The sequence below is a fragment of the Lathyrus oleraceus genome, chromosome 5 (genome assembly GCF_024323335.1).
Source record: "Lathyrus oleraceus cultivar Zhongwan6 chromosome 5, CAAS_Psat_ZW6_1.0, whole genome shotgun sequence".
Lineage (NCBI taxonomy): Eukaryota > Viridiplantae > Streptophyta > Magnoliopsida > Fabales > Fabaceae > Lathyrus > Lathyrus oleraceus.
Window position 1 is genome coordinate 157,170,696 of NC_066583.1, and position 9,471 is coordinate 157,180,166.

Below are 9,471 nucleotides of genomic sequence, written 5' to 3' on the forward strand. Positions count from 1 at the left end.
AGAATTTGGTGAAGAATTAAGCACATGAAGCTCAAGAACATGAAGATGGAAATTGACTTTTGAGCTAGATCCAAGCATCTCCAGGCTTCAATTCATACATCAAACTTCATAATATCATCTCAGGACTGGATTTGGATGCTTGCCAAGCCTTGGATCTACTACTGCCATTGTTGGAGCTTCAAGAGGTCAGATTTTCGAGTAGCTTAATTCTTGTTTTTATTGCCATAGACTTGTAGTTCGTTGCTTGCTGATTCTACTGATATAAAAATCTTGAAAAATGGACAAGTATTCATGGAGATATGATGAATTGAAGTTTTGAGTTCATGTATGTTTTTTGTTCGATTTGCACGATACATGTTGTTTTAGGCTAAGATGATGATAGATTTGAGTTCTACGTGTTGTAAGCTTTCCATTGGTGTATGCATTTCGAAATTCTGGAAAAAAATTTACATGTGTTACTGTTCCTCCACCGTCTTCATGAAGAAGACGGTGGTTTCCACCGTTGCCTGGCCGTGTATGAATAGTGGCGCCGCCGCCTGGTATGAACTTAGGGTTCATCCAAAACGGCGTCGTTTTGTGTAGCGCACGCACACGCTTCGAATCCCTCCTTCAGCATTTTGGTTTTTCATTTTTCATTTACCCTGGCCAAGCAAAACGACCGTGTTTTGGCCAAAACGCACTCCACGCTTCGATTCTGGACTCCAGCATTTTTTCAAATTACATCAACATTTCCTCTTTCCCTCCATTATCATGTACATGTCTCATTTTATTTCAAATATTTTCTTCCAACTTTGAAAAATCATAAAAAATAGCTTGGTGATCCAAATAATTCCAGATTTTTTTCTACATGATCCTTGAGATGTCTACTATTTTTTGGTTGTGATTTTATGATTTTACCACTTCTGGAATTTTAAATGTGATTGATTCTTTAAACATGTACACAAATGGACCATGCCTCATTCAAATTGGTGTGAAATGCTCAATATTTGTCCAATTGCCATGAAATTTTATATGTTGATGTCTAACATGTTGTAGGATGCTTGAGATTTTATTTGGCATTTTTAGCATTTTCCTTCTCTGTTTGGGACACATGGACTTTAGGTGTGACAATGTGTGTCACACAATTTGATGTTGATCTTATTCATTTTTATTGCCATATCAATTGAACTCTGTTGATTCTAATTTTTGGCATGATGATTGTGTTGGACATGTTGTATGCTCATAAAAATGTTCATGATTGTTTGAGTCATTTCTGTTTTAATATGGAATTTTGATTCTTGATGACCAATTGTGATTACCTTGTGTACCTTTGGCCTTATCTTGTGCAATTAATGACTTTTCCATTTGATTTAGGTTTGGTCCTTTTTAGGACATGTTCATCATAGATTAAATGTGCTCCATGTTGAATATTGGTTGCTGTTTTGACTTTTTGCCCTACCTTTGACCCTAGCCTTGGTGCTAGTGGTTTGTACTCATCTTTTGAGTTTTGCATTTCAGGTTCAAGCTTCTAATCCTAGTGGTTGATGTAATCTCACTTCATGAGATGCAAATTAATTTGTGCACTAATCCTTTGTGTTGTAGGTTCATGGAGTGTGGTGGAATCACTTGAATTCTTGAGTCATAAAGCTTGACTTGTGTGCAATTTGAGTTGTAACCCTGTTGACTGTTGGTTGTTTGTCTGAACATAGTACTGATTGTTTAGCTTTTCTAACCGGTACTTTAGTAGCTTTAACTCATTGCTTGAGTTGCTTTGCTTTGCTTGTGGTTGGAATACCACCTAGGTAAACCCTCTTGTACTCCATGTAGTCTGGAAGCCCTGTCGTTTATGTTTGGCAGGCACCTGTCTGAAGCCCTCCTTAAGAGGCAATGTTTGTGGTTGTTTATGTTTGTGCCATGTACTTCAAAGACCTCCTAAGTGAAGAGGCATTGGCAAATAGAAGGGATGTGCAATCCATCCCCTTCTATTCAGTTGAGTCTTTCATCTTGCTCGCACTACATGCTGATGCATTTTGAATAAACACCCAAAATCTTGTATATAAAGTCAGTCATTGTGGAATAGAGTTCCTCATTCTGGACTCCCACACCTTAATTGATTTGAAGCTCACCCAGGCCCGGGTTAAGAGCTATGAGGTCTTACCCTCATCTCCCATTTCATCTGCTCACCCTGACGGTCAATGTCAGTGGTTAAGAGTCCTCAGATACCCTTCCAGTCGGCTTGTTTGTCGAGGTTGACATGACCCCTTGACTAAAGCCTCACCCTTGATGTTTGAGCCCCCTTGTTGGTGTGTTTACTTCATGTTGTATGTGTTTGTGTGGTGTGATTGTATCCCCATAGGATTGCTAGACTTCGCATAGTCTCTCGTTTGCATGTCAATTAAGGTAGCACGGTTCCTTCGTCTAGGACTTCCTTTCTTGCGTGAGCTTTCCTAAAACACAAACCAACTTGATCCCCTCTTAAGGACACGTTAACTCCTTCTACTACAGGTGAGTAAGTCTCCCAAGGTCGAGCATCCGGTAGATTGTGTAGTGACGTTGTTCACCTAAAAAATACAAAACAAATAGAAATAGTTTAGCCGAACTACGGCAACTCTGATTCTCATGTCCAGATGAGATACGTAGGCACGAGATGCGATATCTTGTCGAGTTTGACTAACAACTAACTTTGATCCTTTTCTCTCGCCCCCGTTGCGATTGAGACCTTCCCTTTCTCTTGCCCTAGTTGCAATCGAGACCCTTCTTTTCCTTGTGTGTGTGCTTGGAGTCTGATGTAAGTCCAGCGATTGGCATTCGGTTTCCTGTTGGTGTTTGTTTGTTTGGAGTCTGATGTAAGTCCAGCGATTGGAATTCGGTTTCCTGTTTGCGTTTCTTTGTTTGGAGTCTGATGTAAGTCCAGCGATTGGCCTTCGGTTTCCTGTTTCTTTTGTGGAGTTGGATGTAAGCCCAGCGATTGGCATTCCGTTTCCAGTTTGTGCTTGTGTGTTTGCTCTGACGTCTCAGCGTCTTCTTTCAGCGTTTTGTTTCGGAGCGTTAGCCGAGCTATGAGTGCTCTGATTCTTCCTCTGGTTAGAGAAGATACGTATGCATAGGATGTGAGGTCCTAGCGAGCACGTTTCCCGTTATCCCCGAACTACGTCGACTCTGATGTTTGTGTCTAACAAACTACGTAGGCCCAAGATGCGACATCTTGCCGAGTCCGCTTTCTCCGTCTTCTTTCAACTTTGTTCTATTCCAGTTTTGTGCAGTTTTTGAGCAGTTATTTAGCAACCTTATTCTATTCTTCTGAGCGTGGATCCCGTCGAGTACGACGGATGCGTAGGGGTGCTAATACCTTCCCTTCGCATAACCGACTCCCGATCCTATCAATCTCTGGTCGTAAGACCATTTCCTTTCCAGGTTTACTTCGAGCGTTTCCTTTCCCGCCTTTGGGATAAATAACGCACGGTGGCGGCTCTGTGTCTTTTCCCGCCGGTTTTTCGCGTAATGCGACACTAATGGTGTCACCTCAGAGGCAATTCGACTTCTTCTCTTTCCTTTCTCGTTAAGAGATAAAGCTAGAAGATGGCTTTAGTCTCTTCCCTCCAACTCAGTCACCACATGGAATGAGTTGAAGAAAGTCTTTCTTGCCCGATATTTTCCTCCAAGCAAAACAACTATGTTAAGAGCCCAGATAAATGGATTTAAGCAGAAAGATAACGAGTCTCTCTTCGAAGCATGGGAAAGATACAAAGACATGATGAGACTTTGCCCACACCATGGTTTAGAGGACTGGTTAGTAATTCATACCTTCTATAATGGTCTTTTGTACAACACAAGATTAACAATAGACGCCGCCGCAGGTGGTGCGCTTATGGATAAACCTTACGCTGACGCTTATCGACTTATCGAAAGCATGGCCCAAAACCATTATCAGTGGGGAAGCGACCGAACAATGGTAGAAAAACCTCAAACGAAAACTGGCATGTACGAGATAAGTAGCCTTGATCATGTTAATGCAAAAGTGGAGGCTCTTACCCAGAAAATTGAAAGTTTAAATGTATCACCTCCAGCCGCCGTGGTTACCGTAACTCAAAATTGCGAAGTCTGTGGAATTCAAGGTCACACTCCTACAGATTGTCAACTCCTAACAGGAATCCAAGCAGCGCAAGTGAACTATGCTCAAGGAAATCCTTACTCGCATACCTATAACTCAAACTGGAAGAACCATCCTAATTTTTCATATAAGAGTAACAACGCTTTATACGCACCAGGACAAGCTCCCAGTCAAGCCCCAGCTATACCTCCTGGATATCAAAAGCCGACCCCATCTACACCTAACAATAACGTTCCTAGAAAATCCAATTTAGAAATCATGATGGAGAACTTCATAGCTTCTCAACAGCAAACCAATAAAGATTTCTTAAACCATAATGTATACACTAACGAACAAATTAAACAACTAGCAAGTAAAGTAGATGCCCTGGCTACCCATAACAAAATGCTGGAAACAAAAATCTCGCAAGTAGCTCAACAACAAGCGCCTACTTCTGCCCCAATTGGTACATTTCCTGGACAGCCCCAACCTAATCCAAAAAGCCACGCTTATGCAATTATATTAAGAAGTGGAACAGAGGTAGAAGAACCGTCTGACCCAAGGATTGAGAACCAAAACTCTAAAAAGTCAACTGAGGAAGAAAGTAAACCTAAGGAAAAGGAAGAGTGTAATAAGGATACCGCAGAAAACAAAGAACCTTATGTACCTCCACCTCCTTACAAACCACCTATCCCTTATCCTCAGAGGCTAGTTAAAACCAAAGACGCGGGCCAATTTAAAAAATTTGTTGACCAACTGAAACAGTTAAACGTCATCATTCCTTTTACAAAAGCTATTACACAGATGCCTTCATATGCTAAGTTCTTAAAAGAAATTCTATCTAATAAAAGGAAACTTGAAGAGAGCGAAACCGTTACACTCACTGCTGAGTGTAGCGCAATAATCCAGAATATGCCTCATAAACTTAAAGACCCTGGTAGTTTCTCTATACCCTGTCATATAGGAAAATGTGTCATAGACAAAGCTTTATGCGATTTAGGAGCCGGTATCAGTGTTATGCCCTTGTCCATATGCAAGAGACTTGAAATGGGAGAATTGAGACCAACCAAAATGTCTATGCAATTAGCAGATCGTTCCGTTAGATATCCCGTAGGAATTCTTGAAAACATTCCCGTGCGCATAGGTCAATTCTACATTCCCACCGATTTTATAATTATGGACATAAGAGAAGATGAAGTTACACCCTTTATACTGGGAAGACCCTTCTTAGCAACCGTCGGTGCTATCATAGACGTATAACGAGGACGACTCACTTTCGAAGTGGGAGAAGAGAAAATTGAGTTTATTCTTTCCAAAATTTTGAAAGCACCTGCAATAGAAGACACATGTTACTTCATGGATATCATCGATGAATGCATAAAAGAAACAGAATTAGACAATGACAATTTGCCCGACTATCGTGTAGAAGACAGACTGAATCAATGTTTAACAATAACATTGGATCCTACGCAATGCCTTAAGAAACCAACCCTCGACCTGAAAACACTTCCCAAAAATCTGAGATATGAATTCCTAGACTTAGAACTTGAACGACCCGTAATAGTCAATGCAGACCTAGGAAAACTCGAAACCGAAAAACTCCTACATATCTTAAGAAAATATCCAACCGCACTAGGATACAACATCACCGATCTCAAAGGGATAAGTCCTTCTATTTGTATGCACCGCATCATGCTAGAAGAAGACTGTAAAACTTCTAGGGAACATCAGAGGAGACTAAACCCGATCCTGAGTGAGGTAGTGAAGAAGGAAGTAACGAAGTTATTAGAGGCAGGTATCATATATCCTATATCTGATAGCAAATGGGTTAGCCCTGTACACGTAGTACCAAAGAAAGGAGGTATAACAGTGATCGAAAATGAAAAAGGAGAAACTATAACCAAACGAATTGAATCGGGATGGAGAATGTGCATTGATTATAGAAAGCTAAACAAAGCAACCTGAAAAGATCATTTTCCTTTACCATTCATAGACCAGATGTTAGAACGATTAGCCAAGCATTCTCATTTCTACTATCTAGACGGTTACTCAGGCTTCTTTCAAATACCAATTCATCCTGATGACCAAGAAAAAACAACGTTCACATGTCCTTTTGGTACCTTCGCTTATCGACGAATGTCGTTTGGCTTGTGCAATGCTCCTGCAACCTTCCAAAGGTGCATGATGGCAATATTCGCCGATTTTCTCGAAAACATCATGGAAGTCTTTATGGACGACTTTTCCGTATGCGGACAAAGTTTTGAAGAATGCCTTGAAAACCTAGAAAGAGTTCTAGAACGATGTGTGAAAGTAAACCTAGTACTTAATTGGGAAAAATGTCACTTTATGGTACAAGAAGGAACTGTTTTAGGACACATCATATCAAATAGAGGAATTGAAGTAGACAAAGCCAAAATAGAAGTAATAGAAAACCTTCAACCTCCGAAAACTGTGAGAGAAGTACGAAGCTTCTTAGGACATGCCGGTTTTTACCGACGATTCATTAAAGATTTCTCTAAAATAACTAAACCTTTAACCGGACTATTAATGAAAGATGCTGAATTCATCTTCGACAATAAATGCTTAGAAGCATTTCAAACACTTAAACAAGCATTGATCTCCGCGCCCATAATGCAGACTCCGGATTGGAATGAACCATTCGAAATAATGTGTGACGCAAGTGACTACGCCGTAGGCGCCGTTTTAGGACAACGAAAGGATAAAAAACTTCACGTCATATATTATGCGAGTAGAACTCTAGATGAAGCGCAAATGAATTACGCCACGACCGAGAAAGAACTTTTAGCAGTAGTATTTGCACTAGATAAATTTCGTTCCTACTTGGTTGGAGCTAAAATAATCGTTTACACTGATCACACTGCCATTAAGTACCTCTTAACAAAAAAGGACGCTAAACCTAGACTCCTAAGGTGGATTTTGTTGCTACAAGAATTTGATTTGGAAATCAAAGATAAAAAAGGAACTGAAAACGTAGTAGCAGATCACCTCTCTAGACTTGAAAACCTGGAACCGGAAAGAACATCGATCAATGATGATTTCTCGTACGATAAACTTATAGCTAATTTGGAAGAAAATAGAGTTGATGAACAGGTAGAGACCACCTTAGCTATATGCGTTACACCATGGTACGCTGATTTCGTCAACTATCTAGCTGCCGGAGTGGTTCCACTTGATTTATCATACCAACAAAAGAAACGATTCTTCCATGACATAAAACATTATTATTCGGACGACCCTTTACTTTTCAAAAGAGGCCCCGGTGGTATTTTCCGTCACTATATACCTGAAGAAGAGGTAGAAAGTATAATCCAACATTGTCATTCCGCTCCTTATGATGGACATGCAAGTACATCCAAAACCTGCTCTAAGATCCTACAAGCCGGTCTTTATTGGCCAAACATATGGAAGGATGTACATACCGCTGTCAAGAAATGCGATAGGTGTCAACGCACAAGAAACATATCTAGACGTGACAAAATGCCACAAAAAGGCATTTTGGAAGTAGAAATTTTCGATGTGTGGGGAATAGATTTCATGGGACCTTTCCCACCTTCTTTTGGTAACAAGTACATACTCGTAGCAGTTGACTACGTATCAAAATGGATTGAAGTTATAACTTCTCCAACAAACGACACACGAGTAGTAATTAGACTCTTTAAAAATATAATCTTCCCAAGATTTGGTGTCCCAAGAATAGTCGTCAGTGACGGTGGATCGCATGTCATATCTAGGATACTCGAAAAATTATTGTTTAAGTATGGTGTAAAACATCGAGTAGCAACACCTTACCATCCTCAAACTAGTGGACAAGTGGAAGTGTCTAATAGAGAAATTAAACAGATATTGGAAAAAACAGTCGCTACGTCAAGAAAAGACTGGTCATCAAAATTACCTGAAGCTTTATGGGCTTATCGAACCGCTTACAAAACTCCCATAGGAACAACCCCATTTAAGCTTATTTATGGAAAATCTTGCCACCTCCCGGTAGAATTAGAACATAAGGCCTATTGGGCTATAAAAAATTTAAATTTAAACTATAAGGCCGCCGGTGAAAAGCGAATTCTGGATATAAACGAATTAGAGGAACTTAGACAAGACGCCTACGAGAACGCCAAAATCTACAAGGAAAGAACGAAAAAATGGTATGATAAACGTATATCAAGAAAAACTTTCAAACAATGTGATGTAGTCCTATTGTTTAACTCTAGACTTAAGTTATTCCCAGGAAAGCTACGATCTAGATGGTCAGGCCCTTTCCAAATCACCAATGTCTTTCCCAGTGGAGCTGTAGAAATTAAAGGAAAATCTATTGAACCATTTATCGTAAACGGGCAGCGTCTAAAACATTATCATTATGCTGAGAACAATGAAGACTCGCAAGTCCTGCACTTAGACGTAATGTCTTCAGAATTTATAGATTAGCATTTAATTGTTTTATGTCGAGCTTGCGACATTAAACAAAGCGCTTCGTGGGAGACAACCCACAAATTTTTATTTTTATTTCTTCTTTGATTAATCCTTTTTTTGATTTTATTTAGTTTTCATTCTCCGTATTCTTTATTTTAATTAAATTTTTCTTCTTTTCTTCTTTCGGCATTTGGCCAAATCCTGACTAAAACTCATGTTTTTCTTTTCTTTAGTTAACTCTAACCTGATGGCACATATTGACCGCATGGGTATCAAATTCAGAGGGAGAGCTCAGAGACAAAAATTTGAAGAACTTTCTGAGAGAGAGAGATGCACCCAACCTTCTATGCTGATGAAGATGCAATGATCGTACTTGGGCTAAGAGATAGTGTCATGCACCTGCTGAATCAAATAGGGTGGGAAACCACTCCTATTCGCAGACAATTTGTTACTTATCGAAGGCTAACTCTAGAATTCCTTAGCTACCTGATCTATTTACCAAACCATGGAAAAGGAATAAACCGAGGTTTCATTCAATTCAGGATAATCAATATGGAATATCAGTTTAACATTCAAGAGTTTACTAACCTTTTAGGGTTCCCCACTTCTTTTGATACATTCACCATGAGCCAAGAAGACCTTTTTGAATATAGAGAGCTTGAGCATTTTTGGGGAAGTTTAACGGGAAATGACGACCCTGAGGAACATGAGTTTCTCTCTGGAAACATACATAACCCGACTTTCCGCTATTTCCACAAGATCCTAGCACACACTCTTTTTGGAAAGAGATCAAACATTACCACAGTATCACGTGATGAACTCTTCATAATATTCTATGCTTCCCAGAACCGTCCAGTGAATGGTGCCACTTATATGCTGGCGAGTTTTGACCTCCTTATTCAAGATGACCGTGCACCGATTCAAATAGGAGGATTGATAACTATGATTGCTAATGCTATTGGATTGCGCCAACC

The 9,471-nt window shown here is 39.8% G+C and overlaps 1 non-coding gene across 1 annotated transcript; it reads right to left on the bottom strand.

Moving 5' to 3' along the window:
• Positions 1–3,652: 3,652 nt before the first annotated feature.
• LOC127088694 (small nucleolar RNA R71) lies at positions 3,653–3,759 on the bottom strand. The gene has a single exon (XR_007790520.1). It is a non-coding gene; the product is annotated as a small nucleolar RNA R71 (small nucleolar RNA).
• Positions 3,760–9,471: the final 5,712 nt, after the last annotated feature.